This window comes from Cupressus sempervirens, chromosome 4 (genome assembly GCF_028749045.1).
Source record: "Cupressus sempervirens isolate cs-2001-9-10 chromosome 4, ASM2874904v1, whole genome shotgun sequence".
Taxonomy (NCBI): domain Eukaryota; kingdom Viridiplantae; phylum Streptophyta; class Pinopsida; order Cupressales; family Cupressaceae; genus Cupressus; species Cupressus sempervirens.
Genome location: NC_143121.1, coordinates 237,435,212 through 237,460,515, shown reverse-complemented (window position 1 = coordinate 237,460,515; position 25,304 = coordinate 237,435,212).

Below are 25,304 nucleotides of genomic sequence, written 5' to 3'. Positions count from 1 at the left end.
CTCATATTTCACACAAGGATTACAATACTTCTTTTTTCACTTTACAATCAAGGAAAATAACTTTCCTTTATACCATATCTTCATAATAATTCCTTGAGTTAGCCTTGAGGCTTTCCCAATTAATTATAATAAGATAATTAATTAATTTCAATTACAATAGAACTATCATCTTATAGTCTATACAAAACTTCATAGGTGTGATACCAGGGCTTGTGCACTCACTGACATCATCAAATGACTATCCCATGTCACTACATGAATGTGCATCTCTTTATTTTATCTCAGATGTAAGATAGACAAAAAAAAATACAGAACTACTTTCTCAATGCTCTATCTCTAAACTTCTCTCTATAAGTTAGTTACATCTTCTGTACATCTTTGACTCAGACTCTATGGACTTGGCCACATCATCAAGACATTGTGCTAACCATGTCCATAATTGTGCATCACTAGACAATCAAACCATTTTCCATAACAACAAGATCTCTATTAGCTACTTAGTCAGTCTTTATAGAAACAGTGCTATGTTGACATCAATGAAAAAAATGGTCATGAATGCAACAAGTCAATACTCTTCGATGGTCAGGATACTCCCCAAAGTAGTATTATCACCATTCACAATGAAAATATCCCACTTTAGCATTGATGGAAACATAGATGAAAAAACATCTAAGTTCTAAGAATACCAACAATGTTCTGCTACTGCTGCTGACTAGTATCAGTTGTCCACATGCTAAAGAGAATTTCAAATAGAAAAGATGCACATAGGTGCATACTCCTTCTGAAATATCAATTTTTTACTTCACACTAAATAATTCATGATACATCAGGTGTACATTCCTTCTTCCTTTCATGAATCTTTCTAAATCTCTCTAAAGTGATATCTTTCCCCCATACTTAGGAGGTGCAGGAGGTGCTATACCTCATACCTTAGGAGATGTGTTTTTCATGCATCTTCTCCCCCATTGACATCAATGTCAAGGACCTTCAGCTCAATGATATAATATACCAATTATTAAATACCAATTGCTAATTTGTTGCACCAGTTCATCAACCAACTTGAATGTCCAAAGACACTACTCAATACCAGATACTAAGAGTCCTTAGTGACTCAGATCATGATAGATACTCACCCATATGAGAAGAATTAGCATTTATTCTAGGCTAACAATAGTTCTTTGTACCATTGGGCTGATGCACTCTATACATCATCTACTCAGCAGTAGATAGGGGTGTAAAGATATCAACATTCTGATTTTTAGTACTCACATACTCCAATTTGATATCTTTTTCTATTGTATTCTCTCTCAACATGTCATACTTAATAGATATATGCTTAGTCTTAAAATGAAATGCATGATTCTTATACATACTCACTGTACTTGTGTTATCATAGTAAATGATAATAGGTTCTTCAAAATCAATTTTGATATCCTTCAACATCTGCTTCATCCACATAACTTGATGACAATTATTTGTTGTTTCAACATACTCTACCTCAATAGTACTTTGTGAAATAAAATCTTGCTTCCTTCTTAACCAAGAAACCAATATTCCTCCAAGAAAGAATGTTTCACCACTAGTTCTCTTCCTATCATCCATACTATGTGCCCAATCTATATCAGTATATACACATAGAGTGAAATCAGTTGATCTATATACCAAATTCCATAATTAGATGTCCCTTTCAAATATCTAAATATTTTCTTCACTATTGCAAAATGATATTCTTTAGGATCAACTTGAAATCTAGCTATAATCCCAACTGCATTTTCTATATCTAGTATAGTGTATGTTTGATATAGGAAACCTCCAATCATGTATTTGTACTTCTTCTACTCTATAGAAGGTGTCTCATCTTTGCTAGATAACTTGTGACTAGTTATCATAGGTGTACCAACCATTTTAAAATTTTCCAAACCAAACCATTTCAATAGGTCATTCAAGTACTTAGCTTGTGAAATGAAAATTACCATCACTATTCTACATAATCTATAATCCTAGGAAAAAATTCATTTCTCCTGTCATGCTCATTTCAAATTCATTCTTTATCTCTTTAGAAAACCTATCACTTCCTTCATCATTACCTCCAAAAATGATGTCATCAACAAATATTACAATAATCAACAAACCATTTTCAACTTCTTTCAAATACAAGTTATTGTTTTTCGTACCTTTAGCAAATCCAAGATTTTCCAAATAATTCTCCAACATTGCATACTAGGTTCTAGGTGCTTTCTTTAGACCATATAAAGCTTTCTTTAATCTTCATACCATCTCTTTATCTTCTAATAAAGGAAAACCTTTAGGTTTCTCAATATATACCTCTTCTTCATGTTCTCAATTCAAAAAGGGTAATTTAACATTCATCTAATAAAATTTGAAATTCTTATTCACTGCATAAGCTAGGAACATCCTTATTACTTCCATTTTTGGGTATAGGTTCATATTTCTCTTCTTAGTCTATACCTTCTTGCTATTAATATCCCTTTCATAGAAGTCTAACCTTGTTCCTCAAAACTTCACCTTGCTCATTCATATTATTTCTGAATACCCATTTGGTTCCTATCACATTCATGTCTTTGGTTCTAGGAACTAACTCCCATGTATCATTCTTTGATATCTAATCCAATTCTATCTTTACTACTTGAGTCCAATTATCATCTTTAACTACTTCATCCATGCTCTTAGGTTCAACTTGAGATATAATACATATCTCCTCATTTACTTTTTTCCCTGTCATCACACATTTGTCTTTGCTTCCAATTATCTACTTAGGAGGGTGATTCCTTGTTAGATTGTTGTTAGGGGTAGTAGTTGATATCTCAACTCTTATCTCTTCTCTCAATTCAAATCTTTGTTATCCTCTTTTCTCAACAATTATCACATCATTCTACAAATCATTGTTAGTCTCAACGAAAACTTTGGCATTATGTCTAACAATTCTAGAATTATCTTCTTATTCATCTGAATTATAATCTACCATCTTTTCTTTAGTTCCAAACATTTCATCAATTCTTACATTTTTGCATTCAACTATTGTCTTAGTTCTATAGTTCAAACATCTATAAGCTTTATTTTTTAATGTATAGCCATGAAACATACCTCCATCACTTCTTGGATCAAACATACCAATTCCATCATCTCTCTTCATGTACCATTTGCTCCTAAATATTATGAAATACTTAACTCATGGTGAATGACCAAAGCATAGTTCATAAGGTGTCTTGCTCTTACCTTTTATGATATGTACTCTGCTCATAGTATATACTAATTTATTGTCTTCTTCTCTCCAAAATTTCTTAGAAACATCATTCTCAAACAACATCAATCTTGTTGCTTCTGCTACTAATTTATTCCTTCTTTTAGCAATCTCATTTTTCTCATGTGTTATAGATTTAGATAGATGCCTTTTAATTTCATTCTCTTCACAAAATATGTTAAGTTCTCCATAGATGTATTCTCCTCCCCTATTAGATCTCAAACACTTTATCTTAACCCAAAATTCATTCTCAACACTATTCTTAAATATCTTAAACTTCTCAAAAGCTTTAGACTTCTCTTTAAGAAATGTTACCCACATCATTCTAGTGAAATCATCAATAAACATCATAAAATACCTTTCACCATAGAATCCTCGTGTTCTTGAAGGACCACTCAAATCTGTGTGAATGATCTCTAGTTTCTCTGTGGTAGTGAACCTCTTGCTAGGAAATTATACTTTCTTCTACTTAGCCAAAATAAATTCCTTACATACAACATTAATAGGGTTTGAATTCTTAGGCAAATCTCTAACTGCAAAAGTGCTACTAACCTTCACAATTTTAGCAAAGTTTATGTGACATAATATTCTATGCCACAACCAACTATTATCCACTTTAGCTATCAAATATGCCATTTTAGTAGGATTCAACAGAAATACATTACCTCTAGATCTAGTGTTAGTTCCAATCATCTTATAATTTCTATCATTGATAATGTAGGTCTTCTTAGTGATTTTCACTAGATAACCATTGTCTACCAACTATCCAACACTCAACAAGTTATGCTTTAGTTCATCAACAAAATAATCATAATCAATATTAGTTTTACCATCAAGAGTAATGAATCCAATTCTTGTTATATGACAGGATGCATTGTTACCAACTCTAACAACTCCATCATGATTCATGAACTTAAAAAACTTATTTATATCATCACTCATGTGATGTAAACAACCACTATCAATTATCCATTTAGATTTATTTTCTACTCGGGAAATTAAAGCTCTTTCTTCTCTAATTTCTATATCAAGATCTTCTTCCTTCATAGCCACAAATCCCAATTCATCATAACTTTCACTTTGATCTTTTTAATCAAATTCTTCATCTTCATTTGCATGAAAATAACTTCTATCTCTATCTCTTCTAGGCTTGAACATTCCCTTATACTTTTTCTCTCTTTTAGGAAATTTAGATGCATAATGACCAAATTCATTACAAGTCCAACATTTAAACATTTTCTTACCATGTTTTTCTCTTCTGACAAGAAGGGCTATTCCTTCCTCAATCATCTTGTCTTCATCATATCTACTGCCACTAGCAAAATATCCATGAGTGATTGTACTCCTTATCAAATTAGGTCAAATGTTCAGGGTAGTGAAAGTTGTTTTGACTCTTGAAAGTTCTCCAAACTATGTTAAATCTACTTCTTCCAATTCTAATCTTCTAAGAATAATTTCCTTTGTGAAATCCTTAATGTATCTCATTACAACTTGAATCATCTGAGCTACTAGCTTGAATGGTGGTGTCAAACTTTTTAAGATCTTCCATATAATTTTGTAATCTTCCTTGGTTCCACACTAAGACAAAATTTTTGCAATAATTTATGATATTCTACCAACATAACTTCTTACAAGTTCATCTTCCATAAATTTAGAATCTTGAAATGTGCATATCCAATTCTATAATCTCATTCTCTTTGCATGATCATCACCTTCAAAAGTAGATTCTAATGCTTTCCAAATTTCATAAGATGTTACAAGTGACTTTACCTAAGTGTATTATTTCTTGAGAAGAATTGTTAGTAGAGCTTCTCTTGCTCCCATGTTACCCACGAATAAATATCTCTCTTCTTCACTATATCCTTCAAGATTTTCTTCTTCAATGATTGTCTTCTTACCCTTTGTCAAGATCCAATATCTAGGAGCCATGCACAATAGATGAGTCTTCATGTTCTCCTTCCAACTTTCATAGTTGGCCCATAAAATCTATGACTATCCTTTTTGAAAAGATTCACCATCAGTCTCCCAAACTTAAGCTTTTTCTTCAAGCACCTAGTGCTCTGATACTAATTGTTAGAATGGATAGTCCACTAATATAACTGACAGGAGGGGATTGAATCAGTCATCTAACTGTTATTACAAATAGAAATGTTAAAAAAACTTAACCATATGAGTAATATAAACTAAAACCACAACAAGATACTCATACATAATAACACCAGATATGTTAACTAGGGAAACCCTTGATCAGAGGGAAAACCCTGGTGGGGATGGTACCCACAATGTGATGGACTAATATAAAAATTTCTTGTTAGAGGATAGAAAATGTTAGGATTCTATGAATATATTTAGTACATCTAAGTCCCTATTAGGACACTTTGAATCCCTGTTAGGAGATTCCAATCCTGTTAGGACTTGTGCAAACCCTATTAGGAATTATGAAAGATAGTTGGACATGCTAGCCAAATAGCTTCAAGGACAAGACCAATGAATCCACTATCCAAATGATGTTTGTATTATTACTTGCAAAATAATAGAATGGTACTATATTATCCCTTCCTCTTTCTCTATCCTATCAACCAGACCTCTTCTCCTTCTAATCTTGTAACCAAATCACAAATCTTGCATCTAATAATCCCTTGGGTTACCTACTCATATTCAATAAGAACTCTGCTCCTTTTCACACTTCACACTTCACATAATGATTACAATGCTTCTTTCTTCACTTTACTAGGGCTTGAACACTTATTGATATCATCAGTTGACTATCCTTTGTCACTACATGACTATGCATATCTTCATTACATCTCAGATGTTAGATAGCTAACAAACATCAATAACTGCTTTTCCAATACTTTATCTTTGAACTTATCTTTATAAATCAGGTATATCTTTCGTACATCTTTGACTCAGACTCTATACACTTGATCACATCATCAAGACACTGTGTTGAACATGTCCATAATCGTGCATCACCAGAAAATCAAACCATTGTCCATACAAACAAGATCTTTGTCTTCTACTTAGCCAGTATTTAGAGAAACCATGCTATGTTGACATCAATGAAAAACACAATCATGAATGCAAAATTTCAATACACTCCAATTCTTAGGATACTCTGAAAAGTAGTATCATCAACATTAATGCTAATAATAAAGAGCAAGAGTTAACCCTTTCTTGATTATGACTTTAAATTCTTCCTTCGAATCTCCTTATTGACAAATCTTCTCATATGCCATTTTGATCTTAGAATCATCAATTTCATCAACTTCGCACTTATAACAACTTTTGACAACATGAATCATAATGACCTTGGGTGGAATTGATGATAGGGCACCATGGACTCACCCTTCATCGCAATATCTGGTATAGCCTTATACTTTGGAGGTGGACAAACATCATTCTTAACTAACTACACATTACACACCTTGTTTTTTTGATTCTTTGTTGTTGCAAATGAACTAGTTTCCATTTCATCAATCTAGGGTTTTTTGCATACTTCTAAGGAACTTGAAAATAAACTCTTTCACATTTCAAAAAAATTCTCTGACAAAACACTTGAAATATCCTTCAAAATTTTTTACTCAAATCTCTCTAAAAAAATTTCTTTCAAAACTTGAATGCAAGGTCTGAAAAATGACTTCACAAATCCACTTTATACTTCAAAAAATTGATTTTAGGGCATAATTAAATACTTGATACATATTTAGGTGGCATACAACTATCTCAACAAACACTAGAAAACTTGTCCACTATATTCCATTATACTTTCTCAGTCAACACTTGTATTATCAAACTCAAATAAGTCAATATATAAGCTCGATTGATATAGAAGCTTGGTCCACACTTTAACTCTATCACTATTGACATTAACAATAATTCTCATGATCAATAATATGTTGGAATACTTTGGAATAATAGAGAGGAGGGTGAATTAGTTATCCATAGTCCCAATGTACAAATAAAACTTTTCAGTACTTAACAATACTTGTACATTCATTGATCATCCAATATCTCAAACCATAGTATATTATTGTTCTAGGTCAAATGAACTTTTCAGAAATGTAAACATGAAATACCAAAAAATTATTTACACAATTTGACAGAAGGATTTTATGTGTAAACCCAATTTGGGAAAAACCACCAGTAACATGCTATCAAATTTCAATCTTCTAAAGTGAGCAATGTGTGGAGCCAACCCTATTAAAGGTTACAATAGACATTGTTAAATGTGACCTTGATTAAAGGATTTCAATCACCCTATTATGAATGGGCCTTGTTAGAGGACTTTAGAAAATTCCATTAGAATATCACCCTTTTAAAGGATTTACTCATGATCGTTAACCTTAATCCAAAGGATTTATCTAGACTGATATAGTTGTTAGAAAGAAATAGTAAGACTTGATATGATAACAAAAAACTCACTTATAGATTATAGATCCCTTATTCAATCCTCTATACTACTTGACTTTCATTCTCCTTCATCTCCAACATCTTATTCACCCTTCAAACCTCCACCTCCTTAAGCCTCCTTGCTTAGTATGCCAACTACAGATTCATCCCTTTGGCCACCAACTGAAGCAACACCACAAGAATCCTTGTCTATCTCTAGTATGTACTATGACACTTTCCTTCTAGCATGTTATCTCCTTAAATAGAGAATTTAGATCTTTTATCACTTAACCACAATCATCCATCTTAGGGTTTGTTAAGGATTCATTGAATCTACCCACTTTCCATTTTGTTCCCTCTAGAAACTTCCTTTACAATCCTCTTCAAAATCATCTCAAAAAAATTTATCTTGAATTTTGTGCCATTGGCTCATCAGACTTATTTTCCACATGATTCACACAATTCAAGAACTCAACTTTTTAAGCTCAAATTCATTAAAATATTTGATAAAACTCATTTTATTGGAACTCAATAATAACATCTTGTTTTCTCAGCAATCACTATCTTTCGATGGTCGATCAATAGTAGGTTTCTCAATATACACTAAGCCTTTACTAGTGCTCATCGCATACTAAACTCTCTTCACTTGCCAACTACTAGATATCTCTTTATTTGGTACATACTGAACTTACTTTTCTTGGCTTCAACTAACTTTTTCCTCGACATGCACTAACTTGCTCAACTTCCACTATTTTCTGGGTTAGGCTTGACAGGCACATTTCTTTTCTTAGCCTCCTTCTAGTTTGTTCTCAAGTATCCTTTCATTATAGCCTTAATTAGATAAATAATACACTATATCATCAATTTCTTACTTGGTCTTAGTGCTCCTTTTATACACCATATAACTGAACCTTTCTCGAGATACTCTTAATATCCTTTCTTTTCAAATCCTCTTCATTAATCAATCAAATGATAACATTCAGACCAAATTAGTAATTGTCTTACTAGCAAGTAGCAAGTTTGATAGTAGTCACAAAATAATGATTTTTCCATTATAAGTTTCATCAATCTCCTTCTTTGGAATTGATGGGAAACCAATACCAACAACAATACCAAAAAGAAACTTAATACCTTGTATTGCAATCTCTCCCTTTATCAGTCTATGTCCTTCTTCTATATAGGTTACAATCTCTCTTCTTCTTCAGATATTCAATGCAACTCTTCTTTATATTCTCCCTTAATATACTACCTCAACAAATAATTCTCCTTATTTGACAATAATTCCAAAGACTTAACATCTTCTCATGTAGATATCAATAATTTAGGTTCTCCCTTTGTCACCTTGCATGTGACTATAAATCTTTTGTTTTAGCTCCATCCTTACTTCAGGTAGTTCCTAAACTAAGGTCCATTGCATCAAGTTGTAAATTATGTCATTCAATTTAGTTGATGCAGCGCACTACTCTTGCTTCTTAAGTAGCTTTAGATATGGATATCACCCCTAGTTTACCTCTAAGATATTCTTGTGCATCCTTAGGTAAAGCCTTTGCAAATATATCATCTATTTTTTCCTTTATATTCACATATTCCAATCTCACTTCTTATTCTTGAACCAACTCTCTCAAGTAATGATTCTTAATTACGATGTGCTTTGTCTTTGTGTGCATCAGAGGGTTCCTAGATATGTTTATAGCTCTTGTATTGTCATAGAAAATGACCACAGGTTCAATGATTTATTCCTCCATTCCTTTGAGTAACTACTTTATCCACACAACATTTGAGAAATTTATTGTAATAGCCACATATTCAACTTCAACAATAGATTTTGAAATACATTATGTTTCTTGCTAGTCCAAGTAACCAATCTTTTTCCTAAGAAAAATCCTCCACCATTTGTACTTTTTTTGTCATCAATGTTTCCAGCCCAATCAACATTTGTATAGGCTCTCAATTCAAACTTGTAAATTTTCTTGTAGTATTCTCCATAGTCTTCTAGACCTTTCACATATCTCATAATCCTTTTAACATCCATTAAGTGATCCTCCTTAGGATTTGTAGAAAATTTTGGAACAATTTTTTGTAGGTCCACAACACATGCCCTATTTTCAACTTTGGAAATAGGGATCCCCTTTTTTTGGCTCACAAAAGCTTGTTCATCAAAATAGGGTATCTTCTAAGGTCCCTCAAGGAGTGGAATTTTGTAGATTGGTTTAGCAGTTTGGTCAGTTAGCATAATTTTTAACCCCTAGCACCATTATATTAAAGTTTATCTATTGTGTAGGTCATCATGACATCCTCATCATCTATAGCACAAAAGAAATACCATGGTATTGCATGTGCATTTTCAAGATAGGTGCCTTGGGATTTTAGATAGAATAAGTAGAAGAAGTTATAATGTTGGGCTATAAAGAGGGTATAAAGTATCAAAAGGGGAACACAAGTACACTAAAGTGCTCCCAGGCCTTGTCTAAGAAAAACCTAGGATCCATTTCTAGAACAAATAACATTGATTTTTTGGTGAATTAAGCACCTTGTAAAATTTCCTGGAAGTCCACATGTGTGCAAGTATGAAGGTGCATAAGTGTGTAAAGTTCACATTGTGACATAGGGAGGTCAGGAGTAACTAAGGTCAATTAACACACTTAGCTACCCAAACCACCATGTGAGAGTTAACACAATGGAAGAAAACACAAACAATATTCTTTATTTATTCATGAAAATATCATCATACATGCCCAATTGTAAGGCCTTCTAGTTTACAACCAGATACAAAATACATTCAAATCCAAGATCCAACTTCGAGTTCAGATTTCCATCCTCCTTCTATCATCCTCTATCAAAACTATCTACCATTGTCCTTAAGACTCTACCTAAGACCCCTACTTATACTAATATAAGCCAAAATCCAGCCTAGAATGCTAAAAACTAAAATTGAATACTTGAAGAGCCACAAGTCGACCTCCAACAAAAATTAAATATCCAAAAATTGATGCACGTGAAAAACCACGATATCTCTTAGACCCTATTGAATTAGAACTTTCACTTTGAGCTGAGGGTAGTACTTTAGGTTCTCTACAATCTCTTAAAGGCACAAAGGCTAATTCACCAAGGATAAGTGCACATCCATCCCAAAAGGCATACATAGAAACCTATCATGCAAACTATTCAAAATTGATACTTGAGGAGAATTGTCCTATCTCCAAACTTATAAGGAATTAAGATTTGCATCTTTTTTAGAAGGGATTACTCTAGGTCCTATTCAATTCTTGAATTTTTTAGCCTCTAACTCATTTTGTAAAATTAGTTTCAAGGCCCACAATAGGAACCCAAAAACTAGAAAAAAAACACAGTTCAACTAGTAAGGTAAAACTAAAAACATGTAGTATAGTAGTGCAACCCAAGATGCTCCTACATCAGACAACCAAGGTTGGAAGAAATTATTCTCTTGAATTATTGAGGTGTCACAACCTAAGTTGAATCCAACTCAGATTGGGAAATCTATGAAGCATCTTCCATAGGTCTATTCTTCCACTTCACCAAATATTCATAATAATCTTTTCCCATTATGCTCTTACCAAATTTTTGATCCAATATATGTTCAACATCTTCAATTTGCTTCTTATGATAGTCCTTTGATACAATTATTTCATCATCTAAATCATGATACTTGTATAAGTTAGTAACATTGAATATATGAGATATATCCATGTCATTAGGTAACTCAATTTCATAGTTTTTTCCACTGTCAAACTTCTTCAAGATCTTACAAGGTCCAAACTTATTCATCTTCAGCTTACTATATGTTCGAGTAGGAAATCTTCCTTTCTTTAGATGAACCATCACCTCATTACCAACTTGAAAATAATTTTGTCTTCTAGACTAATTATTGTTCTCCTTATACTTATGATTACTTTTTTCTATCCTCAACTTCACTTCCTTATGTAAAAACTCCATAAAATCAGCAAATTCTTCTCGTGCAACACTTCTCTTTTCTTCACTAGCAATATCCCTCAAATTTGATATACCTCTAGGTTGCATTCTAGTAACAATCTCAAAAGGTGTCTTCCCTATACTCCTATTCATAGAATTATTATATGCAAATTCAGCTTGTGCCAATACCATCTCCCAATTACTTGGCTTATTCCCAACTAAACATCTCAAAAAATTACCCAAGCTTCTATTCACAACCTTTGTTTGTCCATCTATCTATGGATGGAATGTGGAACTAAAGTTCAACTCAATACCCATCTTCTTCCACAAATTCTTCCAAAAATAGCCAACAAACTTACCATCTCTGTCAGAAATAATGCTTCTTGGTAATCCATGCAATGTCATAATCTCTTTAAAGAAAAGTTCAGAAACATGCTTAGCATCTGATGTCTTCTTACATGGTACAAAATGAGCCATCTTAGAAAATTTGTCCACTACAAAAAATATGGAATCATATCCCTTCATTGTCTTAGGTAATCCAAGAACAAAATCTATACTGATGTCACTCAAGTTTCTCTAGAATAGCAATAGGTGTATACAAACTAGTATTTTGACTCACTACTTTTGCACATGAAAAAATCCACAACTCTTTACAAATTTCTAAACATCCTTATACATTTGTGGTCAATAATACTTCACTTTTAGCAAACTCAAAATCTTATCAATTCCAAAATGTCCAGCCAATCCACTACTGTGCTTTTCCTTAATCAGGTCCAACCTCATACAACTTCTTGGAATACACAACTAAATACATTTGAACAAAATACCTTCTTGAATGAAATACTCATCATACTTATGTGATTTGTAAGATTCGGTGCTCTGCACTCTTTCCATGCTTCAGAAAAATCTGGATCAACATCATACAACTCTTTCATTTCATCAAAATCAAGAACTTTAACGTTCCTTTTAGTCAACAAAGAACATCTTGTACTCATTGCATCATCAACTTTGTTAGTAACTCCACTTTTGTTCTTAATTAAAAATGTAAAACCCTATAAGTATTGAACCCGCTTCGTATGTCTCTGATTTATTTTATGTCAACGTCTCAAGTATTGTAAACCTTTATGATCAATATACAACACAAACTCCATAGGAATCAAATAATGTCTCCACTTCATCAATGCTTAGAAAACACCATGAAATTCTTGATCATACATAGAATACTTCCTTTTAGCATCATTCAACTTTTCACTAAAGAAAGCAATAGGTTTACCCTCTTGAATTAATACAACTCCTATTGCATTACCACTTGCATCACATTCAACTTGAAATACTTTGTTGAAATTAGACAAAACTAATATAGGTAATTCAACAACTTTTTGTTTCAAAGTCTCAAAACTCTTATCAGCTCTATGTGTCCACTTGAATTCCCTTTTATCTCCCCTCATTTTCTTAGTCATAGCATTACAACTAGAACTAAAATTTCTTATGAACTTTTTGTAGAAACTAGCCAAACCATGAAATTATCTTGCCTCGCCCACATTATTAGGTGTAGGACACTCAAAAATTTCTTTAACCTTCTTAGGATCTATCCTCAAACTATTAGTTGAATCACAAATCTCAAATACACAATCTCCTCTTGCATAAAAGAACTCTTTTCCAGATTAATTAGAAACTTTTTCTCTTTCAACCTCTACAATACTTATCTAATATGCTCAAGATTTTCTTCCTTGGTCTTATTGAATATCAGAATGTCATCCAAATAAAAAATCACAAACTTACACAAGAATATTTTCAAAACTTCACTCATCAACCTCATGAAAGTACCAGGTGCAATAGTCAAACCAAAAGGCATAACCAACAATTCGTACAAACCATCCTTTGTCTTGAAAGCATTCTTCCATTCATCACCTTCTCTGATTCTAATCTGATGATAGCAACTCTTCAAATCAATCTTGGTAAAATACTTTGCTCCACTCAAGAAATCCATTATGTCATCCATCCTCAGCATAAGAAACCTATATTTCACTATGATTTTGTTAACAACTCTAGAATCAGTACATATTCTCCATTCTCCATTTTTTTAGGTACTAATACAACAGTTATAGCACATGCACTCAAACTTTCTTTGATCAAACCTTTTTGCAACAACTCATGCACTTGTCTGTTAAGTTCTTCATTATCTGTAGGTGTTAATCTATATGGTGCTTTGTTTGGAAAACTAGGTCTAGGAATTAGATCCATACAATGACTTATACATCTTACTGGAGGTAAACCATCAAGAATATCCTTATCAACAATATCTTTATACTCATTTAGAAATTCTACAATTTCTTCTCATACTCAGCTACCACTATTTGCTATCAGTCTGTCATTACCAACTTCTATTGCTCAATCATTACTACCAACACTTAAACCCCTAGGAACTATAGCAAAACAAACTTGATTCTTCTTTACTTTCTTTTCAAATTTTTTTTCATTGACCAGGCAAACTTTTATTTTAGTACAACTAACCTCATCTAGACTTTCAATCAAAGGTAGCAATTTTTGTTTCTTCTAATTTACCCAAAGAGTATATTGATTCAATCTACCATCATGTATAGCATATCTATCATATTTTAAAGGTCTACCAAACAAAATATGGCAACAATCCAAGGGCATATTATCACACCAAACTTTAACAAAGTAATGTCCAATTTTGAACTTCACAATACATTACTCGCTTACCAATATCTTATGCTCATCTTTGATCCATGAAACATGATAAGGTTTGGGATGTTTCACCCTCTACAACTAAAAATTTGTAAACAACTCTTATGATTCCAAATGTGTATAACTTCCCCTATCAATGATTACTTGGCAAAATTTTCCATCCATCTTACATCTGGTCTTGAAAAAAATTCTTCTAAGGATAGGTTCCTCATCACTTCCCTTATTACATAAGGTTCTTCTCACCCTCAGATTTTCAACTCTTAATGTCTCCTTGAATGACAACATTTCTATTATTCTATCCACTTTCAAATGATCTACATTCAAAATAGTTATGTCCTTCTTTACCACATTTGAAACAATTACCACAAAAACCACCTCTAGAATAAGAATTACCTCTTCCCTGATAAGATCTAATACCTCCTTGATATGAACTACCCACTTTCCAATCGGTCTTTTCTTTGTCATCATTCTTCCATTTAGATTTTCCTTTATCATGCATAGAGCTATCAGATCTTCCACCTTCTCCATTAGATCTACCTCTGCCTTTCTAGAATCTACCTTCTACATCAACTGATTGATTCAACTTGCTTCCTATTGATGCATCACTAAAACTTTACTTAGTGAGCTTTAGACAAGGAAATGATCCCTAACTTACCTCTTACATATAGGAATTCATCCTTAGGTAATGGCTTGGTTAATATGTCTACAATCTTTTCTTTTGTATGAACATATTTCGATCTAATTTCTTTATCCTGCACCAATTCTCTAACAAAATGATATTTTATAGAAATGTGATTAGTTTTGAAATGCATCATTGGGTTCTTTGATATGTTAATTTCATTGGTTTTATCACAATACATGACAACTGGTTCTTTGATCTCAACTTTCATGCCTTCCAACAACTATTTAAACCAAACAATATTAGAATACTTCACTGCTATTCCAACATATTTTGCTTTTACTGTAGATTGATGTGTAGTTTTTCTTTTTGCTTGCCCAAGGTGCCAACCTTTTAACAAGAAAAAATGCTCCACCACTTGTACTCTTTCTGTCATCAAGATTTCTTGCCCAATCAGCATCAGTAAATAGCTTTAGGCCTAAGTTTCCTCAAAGTTTGTACCATAAGTAATAGTATTCATTACCTTTTAGATATCTCATAATTATTTTGATTTCCATCATATGATTTTCTTTGGGTTTAGCTGAGAATCGTGCCACTATCCCAACTCGTAAAGCAATATCAAGCCTTGTATGAACTACATACTATAATTTTCCAATCATTGATCTGTATAAGGTCTGATCTACCTGTCTTCAATGATCATCTTTGCTAAGATTTAGTCTAGTACACATGGGGGTTCCAACTAGTTTAGAATCTTACATTCCAAATTTCTTGAGTAACTCTTTGATATACTTAGATTGAGTAATAAATATACCATTCTTGCTCTATTGTATGTGTAGTCCAACAAATAATTTTATCTCACCAAACATGGACATTCCAAACTCTTTGTTCATTTGTTCTGAAAATTCTTTGCATAAATCATCATTTCCTATAAGTAGAGTGTCATCCACAAATATCTCTACCAATACATTCTTGTTATCTAGTCCTTCCTTGATGTACAAACTACTGTTATCATTAGTTCTTTGAAAAACAATCTATATAAGATAGTTGTGAAACCTCTCATACCATGCTATAGGAGCTTGTTTCAGACCATATAATTCTTTGTGTAATTTGTAGACCATGTCCCTTTTTCTAGATGAACAAAACCTTTTGGTTGCTCAATGTAGACTTCTTAATCAAGAATACCTTTAAGAAATGCAGATTTAACATCCATCTAATATACTTTGAATCCTTTGTGAGAATTATACACAAGTAGAGTCCTAACACCTTCTAATCTTGCAACAAGAGAAAAAGTCTCACCATAATCAATTCCTTCTTCTTGAGAATATCCTTTACACACCAATCTTTCTTTGTTTCTTGATACTTATCCATCTTCATTTAGCTTATTTTTGAATACCCGTTTTGTTCCAATCACATATTTATCTTTAGGCCTAGGAACAAGGATCCAAGTTTTGATCTTCTCTATTCGCTTTATTTCTTCATTCACAGCCTCAATCCAACTTTCATTTTCCAATGCATCTTTAACATTTCTAGGATCAAAATCAACAATTAAACATGTACCTTTTAGCTTACTTCTTGTCATAGTACCTTCTAATTTATCTCCAATAATCTGATTAGGTGTATGATGACTTCTGACATATTTAGCCAATATAGTTTCTTTGCCTTTTGAATGAATTGCCCTATCTTTATTTTGAATTTCAACTTCTAGCTCTGGTTGCTCAGATTCAGTAGGCATTGGTTTGATAGCTTTAGAATTTGACTCGGGTCCTTGTGACTTAGTTTGAACTTCTTACAACTTGGTAACCAAGGAAGAATTGGGAGTTGAAATCTCCTTATCGATAGATGTGTCTGGCAATGCATTAGGTTTGATGTAAACAAATCTTTTGTAATCTTCTGGTTCCTTTTTGCTTTGTTCTTTAGTCCTTTCAACAAACTCATCAATTCTCACATGTGCATTTTCTATGATTTTATTAGTAGAAAAATTCAAACATCTATATGCCTTACTTCTGCAAGAATATCTTGAGAATATACCTTCATCACACTGCACATCAAACTTGCCTTTTCTAGACTCTTTCAAGATATAACATTTACTTCCAAATACTTTTAGGTAACTTACATTGGGTTTGTAGCCATACCATAATTCATGCGGAGTTTTATATGAGTCCTTGTTCAATTGTACTCAGTTCAAAGTATGAACTGCAGTATTGATGGCTTCCTTCCAATATTTGATAGTAACATTCTTTTTAATCATTAGAGTCCTTGCACAATCCATGATAGATTTGTTTCTTCTTTCAGTTAATCCATTAGGCTCAGGAGTACCATGGGCTAATACCTATCTTTTAATTCCTCTTTCAATGCAAAAGTTATTGAATTCATTGGAGATGAATTCACCACCTCTGTCTGATCTTAAGGATTTCAATCTTTTCCCCATTTCCTTTTCTATTCTTGCTAGATACCATTTGAATTTCTCAAATGCTTCTGACTTTTCTCTAAGATACACAATAGTCATCATTCTAGAATAGTCATCAACAAAAAGAATAAATAACTTTTCTCCACTATAACTTTCTATTCCAATGGGTCCACATAGGTCATTATGCACAATTTGCAAGACATCTTCAGACTGATAGTTTTTTCTTTTAAAACTAGTCTTTCCCATTTTTCCAATCTAACAATTTTTGCATAAACCAACATCTAGTTTCTTCAAACTAGGAATACCTCTTACTTTTCTGAATTTTCTTATCTTGACCGTATTATCAAATTTTACATGACATAATCTTTTGTGCCATAACCAATTTTATTCCATTTGAGAAATAAAACATGAATAATCACTAAGTTCAAGAGAAAATAGGTTACCTCTTGTTTGTTTGCCTGATCCAATTAGATTCCCTTTGTCATCTAGTAGTATTGCATTGCCATGCATGAATTCTACCTTGAATCAAATTTTGATTAGCTATGCCACACTCAACAAAGTATGTTTTAGTCCTTCAACCCAATAGGCATTGTCACATACAAGTTCCTTGGTTAATGAGATTTGATCTTTCCCTTTTATGCAATAAGGTTCATTGTTTCTAAACCTTACACTACCACCATCATAGTCTTCAAAGTGTTCAAACTTTGTTTTGTCTCCATTCATATGATGTGAACATCCACTGTCTATAATCCATGTGTCATTCTTACTAACATGAGAGATAAGTGCCATCTTATTTTCTTCTTCATCAAATTCATCTTTCACAACAATGTATATTATTTCATCTTCATTGTTATCAAAATCTTTAGCCATAAAACAAGTCTTCTTACCATTGTCCTTGAATGACTTTTTATTTTTGAAATCCTTCTTTCCATTGCACTTGTGACTTTTATTTTCATCCTTTCTTTCTTTGTTTGGGCACCTAGCAACAATATGACCAATTTCTTCACATGAAAAGAAGATTAGGGAAACTTTACCTTTGTATTTTCCTCTGCATCTAGAATATTTCCTTGCAAGTAAAGCTTCAACAACTTCAAGATCACTATCAAAAATTTACTCTGATTCTTCTTCACTTTCTAACTGAATGTCCTTTATTTTCTTACCTTTCTCCTTAAGTTGAAGTTTGGCCTCAAATATAGATTCAATATTCTTGGAAGCTGGAACATAATTGTCATAGTTGTCTAGCTCAAAAGCTATCAATCTTCTTACTAAGGTATCCAAAGTTATCTTTTTATTTCGCTCACACCTCTTTTCTTGAATAGTAGATACTCTAATTGCATATATAGGAAGCAATATTCTGAGAACTTTACTTAATACAGTTTCTTCCTTGATTTCTCCTCTAGAAGCTTTGATTGATTTAACACAAACTTTGATTCTTTCCACATACTTGGCAACATTTTCACCTTCTCTCATTCTCATTTGATCAAACTATCCTCAAAGGCTTTCTACTTTGGCTCTCCTCACATTTTCATCACCATCATAGATGTCCTTTAGTATATTCCACATATCAAAAGCAGTTTTATAGTCCTTGATCTCATCAAATTCATGATGGCTAAGAGCATATGCAATATCAATCATCATGGTGTTATGGTTCTTTTTCTCAGCAATATCTCCAACACATAATGTACTAGTAGGAGTTGTATATTCTTCATCAAGGTATTTTAAGCCTAAATCACTAATGGAAGCCATATGAAGTCTCATGAGTCCCTGCCATGCTGAAAAGTTATCTCTGTAAAGCTTTGGAATCTCTCTCTTGTAAGACATCCTAATCTTTTAGCTTTGGTCCTTGAAACCTTTCCTACAAGCACCAAAATATCTAATACCAATTTTTGGAAATATAAAAGGAGTAACTAAGAAGGGGGGTAAATCAATTACCACTAAAATAAATTCCATATCCCTTGGATGTTTAACAATAAAAATGATTGCTACTCTTATTCGGTAAACACATAGAAAGTGTTGTAACGCAATAAATGAAGAGTGTGATTTACCTTTAACTGATCTTAAAATATTAATAGTGATTAATTTTAAGAGAAATAACATGAAAACATGAGACACTAGGATTTAACATGGAAACCCAATATGGGAACAACCACCAATCTACCTAGTTATTGTTTTCACTCTTCTAAAGTGAGCCCTGTTAGGAGCCAACCCAATTAAAGGTTACAAAACATACTGTTGCTGTGAACTTGTTATAGGATTTAATCACCCTATAAGGAGTGGCCTTGCAAGAGGTCTTAAAAAAATTCAATGGAACTATCACCTTGTTAGATGATTTACAATTGGCTTTTAAACCAACTCTGTTAAGAGATTTTAGATCGCTGCTACAATGGTAAGAAAGTAACAATGAAATGACCTGATTGTTATGCAAATAAATTGCTGATTATAGATCTCCATTCTACTTCATACTTGATCCTTATTGATTGAATAACACTTTTTTGCTTGACAAAGATACCTGCTTATCCTTCAAGTTTGCTCTTACTCTTTCTTTCTCAATTCAATTAGCACATTTGCACATATACTAAAATTTCAACTTAACCTTTCATTTATACCATCTAGATTGTTAAGGCAACTCAATTAAAAATTACAATAACCAATAATCATCACCATAGTTGTCTAGAAATAATACTTAAAATAATTAAGCTTCTTATGTCAAAACAACAAAATCCTTCATTGTCTGACCGTGCTCAATAAACATTGGTTCTAAGATGATTTCCTATGTTAACCAATAGAAGCTTGGTTAACACTACAAAGTTGCAAAAATCCTTTTCCAACTAAGTGAATTTGGTGGACACTGACTCTATCCAACTTTCCTTCACTAACCATGAGAACTTAGTTAATACCATTTCCTTCCAGAATTCTTTTGATGCCCAAGTGAGCTCACTAGACACTATCTTCACAAAGTAATCTTTTGGAATGCTCGATAGACAAGGAAAACTATCTTATTGAGCTAGAGAGCTTGGTAAGCACTAACTAACAACTAATATGACATTTGTGTAACATCAAAGACAACACACAATTAAACAATTGTATCCAACACTTCTACACTTCCAACTTCACAAAACTTATTTCATCTTGAATTCTAGATCTCAATCAAATTTTGTACCTTGCAATTTTCTCAACATCATCATCCACATGTCCAGATCTAATGTCCAATCTATAGAATTCCTTGATATACTCTTTCATAGCCATGTCCCTTTGTCTCAAATTTTGCATCTTTCTCAACAAGCTAACTTGGTAATCTTTGGGAAGGAATTTGTTCTTTACCTTGTTTACCATCTTTGGCCAAGTTTTGATCTTCTCCTTTCCTCTCCTTTGTCTATCAATTTGCAAAAGCTCTCATTACAGTGAAGCATGACCTTCAACCTAGTAACCAAAATCTTCATCTTCTTATTATTAGGAGTGTTTTCATACTCAAAGAACTTCTCCATATCTAAGATCCAATCTAACACAATATTCATATCTAATTTTCCATCATAAGGAATAACTTCTACAATAGGCTTTGAATGTGCCCTAAATAATACACTCAACAATCTTTCCTCATCGTTATCTTCTTTAGGTTTTGGATTATGGTTTGGTTCTACTACTTCATCATCACTTACATCATCAAGATGTGCTCCTCTCCTCTAGGTTGTCTCCACAACATCTAATTTGGCTGAAATTTGTCTCAATTGATCCAATATAACATTATCAACATTTCCTCTACCATGAACCATCTTTACAAATTAGGTTCCTACAAGATCATAACCCTATGCAAGTTATAGTGAAAATATGTAGATTTTTAACCCTACAAAAAAATATGAAATAGGTTTCTACATGATCAAATTACCACAAGGATGAACCTCAAGCTCTAATACCACCTGACGTAGGGAGGTTGGGAGTAACTAAGTCCAATTGGCACACTCAGCTACCCAAACCACCATGTGAGAGTTAACACAACAAAAACAAACACAAAATAGAATAGTACGATAGAGAGAGAGAGAGAGAGAAAAATATTCTTTATTGATTCATGAAAATATCATCAGACATGCCCAAATGTAGTGCCTTCTAGGTTATGGCCAGATACAAAATACTTTCAAATCCAAGATCAAGCTTCAAGTTTGGATTTCCATCCTCCTTCTATCATCCTCTATCAAAATTATCTACCATTGTCCTTAAGGCTCTACCTAAGACCCCTACTTATAGTAATATAAGCTACAAGTTAGCCTAGAATGCTAAAAACTAAAATTAAATACTTGAAGAGCCACAAGTCAACATCCAATAGAAATTGAACATCCAAAAATTGATGCCTGAGAAAAATTGCAATATGTCCTAGCCCTGATTGAATTAGAACTTGTGCTTGAAACTATGGGTATTAATTTAGGTCCTCTAAAACCCTTTCAAGGTGCAAAGGCTAATTCACCAAGGATAAGTGTGCATCCATCCTAAAAGTCATGCACAAAAACCTATTGTGCAAACTGTCAGAAATTGATACTCCAAAAGAATTTCCATATCTCCCAACTTATAAGGAATTAGGATTGGCACCTTTCATATTAGGGATTAATCTAGGTTCTCTTAAATTACAAAAAGTTTTAGCCTCTAGCTCATTTCTGAAAATTAGTTGCATGGCCTATAACAGGCACCTAGAAACCAGAAAAAAGCATAGTTCCAGTAGCAACATAAAACTAAAAACATGTAGGATAGCAGTCTAACCCAGGATGCTCCAGCATCACATTGTAAATTTTTTATATGCATAAGTTGAAGGATTCTAGAAGATGCACATGTGTGAAGGTGCATAGGTGCACAATTTTACATGTTTTGAAAAGAAAAGTACATAGGTGTGCAAGGTGCACAAATAGGCTTAAATTATCAAAAAGATCAAAATAAGTACACTATAGTACTCCCAGACCTCATTTGAGGAAAAACCCAAAAAAGCATTTTCAAAACTAAGAACTTTGATTTTTTGGTGAATTAAGCACCTTAAATAATTCCCTAAAGGTGCATAAGTGTGTAATTTTATGAGTTTTGAAAACTAAAGTACATAGGTGCACAAGGTGTGCAAATAGGCCTAAATCATCAAAAGATCAAAATAAGTACACAAGAGTGATTGAAAACCCCATTTGAGAAAAACCCAAAAATCATTTTCAAAATAGAGAACTTTGATTTTTCTGTGAATTCAGCAGCTTGGACAATTTCCTAAAGGTTTGAATGTGCATAGGTGTGCATGTACATAGGTGTGTAGGTGTATAGGTGTGTAGGTATGTATGTGCACATGTGTGTAGGTGATCTGGTGCACAATTTGAAGATTTGTTGAGTGAATTCTCTCTAAAGGTGTGCAGCTGTGCATATATAAAACATCTTGAGGCTCACCAAGGTCCTAAACATTACCATGACTTCCTTTTTTTCTGTAGTAGCTAAGATCACACTCAGATTCATGACTTTCAAGTTCTAGGGAATTCCTAAGAAGTCTAACTTCATGAGTTCCACACAGAAGTAAGGGAAAAGTATGAAGCTTTAGACTTATTAGCTCCTCAAGAAATCACTTCTACTATCCAAAATTTAAAAGGGAGAATTCCACACATCATTTTGGCTTAAAGGGAAAGAAAACTCAAATGCTAGAAATCAAGTTTTGACACTTATAAGATTTTTTTTTGTATTTTTCGGTCTTGTTACTGAGGTACATAGGTGAATTTTTCTTAGAGGAGTGTTGAAAGTTTTGAAGAGAATTAGGGCACCAACAGTTAACTACCAATTGCTATTTTAGAGCATTTCATGATTTGAAAGTGCATTTTGACGGTAATTCAACTTCTAGAAATGCCTAGACAAGGTCAAGCTTCCATTTTTAGATCTCTTAAAGACTCCTAGATCATCTCATGGCTTCTATCTTATTATCTTCTCATTATTTTATTGTTTTATGTAATGTAAAGACTCATGCATCCATTAATTGATATAAACAAGGGTGGAGACCTACTTGGCGCCATTTAGAGAGTCTATTTGTATGTAATTAGGTTTATTTTATTAGTTTTTTAGCATGAGTTTTCATTAGAAGAGATCTCACTCCTAAGACAAAAGGAGGAGAGGATTTATTTTAAATACATGGATGTAATATGTACTTCATGTTGTTATTTTGATGCAATAATATATGTTATTGGCACTTCCATTCCTAGTGTAGTTATTATTGCCAGAGTGTGTTATTTTTTTGAATGCATGTTCATGAATAAAAATGGAACCAATGATTTTTTTGTGTTGCTATGATTGTGCAACCTTTTAGATCTAGTGTTTTCCTTGTGTTAATGAATTCTACTGACGTAACAAAGGGTCGATGTAGTGGGAGATATAGTTGGGCAATAGAGAACTAATTCTTTTTTGGGGGATAAAAATTTCCCTAGTATTATAGAGAAAAGATCACCTATTGTTCTCGCATAGCATCTTGTCTCACATGAGTGCATTTTTTGTGGCCTTGTGATTTTATGGAATGTGAAACATCTTTAGGTTATTATTGAGATCCCATCAATGATTACATCAGTGGAATTGGGGAAGTGTTACTTCTATTTTTATTCACTTCTGACCCAATCTTTTTGATGGTTTAATTCACAGACATCTTGTTACCACACTTTATGTCATTTAGGAATTTCCCTTTCCAATCATTTTCTTTAATCCCTCATTACCTTATCTTTTTTCTTTTATTTTCCAAAACTTAGTTAAAATAGGAGTTCATATAGTTGTATTAATAACTTGCATTCATCATAAGATAAAAAATACAAAAAACATATCTCTTTTGTGATTACTCTTTTTCAAATAGCAGTAGGTCAAATAGATTATCAAAAATTGTTCAGAACAAGAAAAAGCATCCTCATGAACATATGCATTTATCTTGAATTGAGAAAATTCTAGTAGGTCACAAAATTGCCCAAAACCTTAGAGTTGATCCTTGATTATCTTTTCAAGAGAGGAGTTTGAAAGGATTCATGTCATTTAGCATTGTGAAAAATGATAGCTCAATAGAAGTGGTACTAGAAGGAGGGCCTAAAAACCATTCAACTCAAAAACCCAAGTTGTTTTAAAAAATTCTGCAATTTTTTGAAGTTCAGATTTTTTAAGTCTATCATTATGCACATGTGTGTTAGTGCACTTTTTGAAGAATAAAGACAAATGGGAAGATCATTATCTAGAAGAGTGCTTTTCTAGAATAAACACAAATGGGAAGATCATTATCTACCATCTCTATTTCATTGAGCTTTAAGGTTTTCACCCAATGCATACACATTCCTAGAACTTAATCATTTTTGCAAGCATTGTAGTGATAAAGGGATACTTAGGATCCACCCATTCACATTAAAAATTCAATCATCATCATCCACTCTACATTCTACTTCAAACATTCCCATCATTATGTAATATGACTTTATTCAATGCCCAAATTTCACCTTTGAACCTAACTGGTCCATTATATGACTTGCCCAAAAATATTAAAAAGTTTTCCCCATGGTTCATCTATGGAGAATCAAAAAAAATAGAAGATCATATTACATTTTTCAAGGAAATTTCTAATCAAAAGAAAATTCAGCATATGGCCATGGTCTATTGCCTTTTCTCTTTCACTTTGGTGGAAACAAAATTCAATAGGTACCTTAATCTATCACCATCATCAATAAGAGATTGGAACTCTTTTGAGAGAAAGTTTCTAGAACAATTCAAGGTCTATATTGATCCAGATACCCTACATCATTAGTTCATTTCAATTAAGAGGGATCCCTATGAGTCTATTTCATAGTTTAATCATCACTTCTATAGGATGTATCAAAGAATGGAGTTTCCTTATACTATACCAAAATAGGTTGTCACCTAGATCTATTTGGGAATAATGGATTCATTAACCTCTATTTTTCTAAGAAGGCTCCCACCTAGAGACATTGATACCATTCAAAAGGTCTTCAAAGAGGTTGTTA